Source organism: Berghia stephanieae, chromosome 12, assembly GCF_034508935.2.
Source record: "Berghia stephanieae isolate SIO BIC M18660-M18661 chromosome 12, UCSD_Bste_1.3, whole genome shotgun sequence".
Lineage (NCBI taxonomy): Eukaryota > Metazoa > Mollusca > Gastropoda > Nudibranchia > Aeolidiidae > Berghia > Berghia stephanieae.
In genome coordinates, this window is record NC_088371.1 from 21,186,315 (window position 1) to 21,187,135 (window position 821).

General features: G+C 35.1%; 1 protein-coding gene across 2 annotated transcripts in view; it reads right to left on the reverse strand.

Annotated features, from left to right (window-relative positions):
• The window catches only part of LOC144958417 (uncharacterized), a 47,643-nt gene extending 47,053 nt beyond the window's left edge, over window positions 1-590 (reverse strand). The window contains exon 1 of one of the 2 annotated variants that reach the window (XM_078890444.1): window positions 462-590. The gene's annotated coding sequence lies outside the window, so the exon portion shown is untranslated. Of the gene's footprint in view, window positions 1-86 lie in introns of both variants that reach the window. The other variant, XM_078890445.1, reaches the window with a different exon arrangement.
• Window positions 591-821: the final 231 nt, after the last annotated feature.

Consider the following 821-nt stretch of genomic DNA (forward strand, 5'->3'; position numbering starts at 1 on the left):
AAGAAGCTGAAGAAGAAGAAGAAGAAGAAGAAGAAGAAGAAGAAGAAGAAGAAGAAGAAAATATGAAAAAATAATGCTACTCTTACCTTTCTCTTCGTCTAACCAGTCTTTTTATTATTATTATTATTATTATTATTATTATATTTTTGTTTCCTCTCGATGGCCACGCACACACTTCCAACAACACATGATAACAAAAACAAATAATAAATTAATGATAATAAATAATAATAATAATATATCTTGCTAATCCAAACTGTGGTAATATTTTGAATTTTTGTATAATTTTGTTTATATTTTGATTAGTTTCTAACAATTTATTTATTTTTTTTTTTGGTTGAAAATGCAACAACCGTGGATTATTTTTGGCACACACGTGTTTTGGGTTTATCCGAGTCCATACTGATAACGACGATTATAATAATGATGATAATAATAATATAATAAATGAAATAGATAACCTTTTGGTAATAATAGGAGAATAATGAGTCCTGGATAATCCCGCGTCTCAGTTGAGAAGGCATGATCGGGCTCGATCTGTGTCTCGCATGAGATCGGATGCGTTTTTGATTTCAATGTAAAAAAGCAGGAAAGAAAAATTGTGGAGAGGTAGTAGTTTGGTTTGGATAGATAGCTTTGGTAGATAGGTAGAGGGGGAGGGATGGGGGGAAGGGAGGGGAGGGGGAGTTGGTGGGCGGGTGGGTGGGTTGATTTGAAGAGAGAGATATAATATAGAGATTTAGTAGAAAGTAGAAAGTGAGAGTTGAGTTGGAGTTGGGTTGGGCTGGACGAGAGGGTGGGTAGGGTGGGGAGTAAGGGGG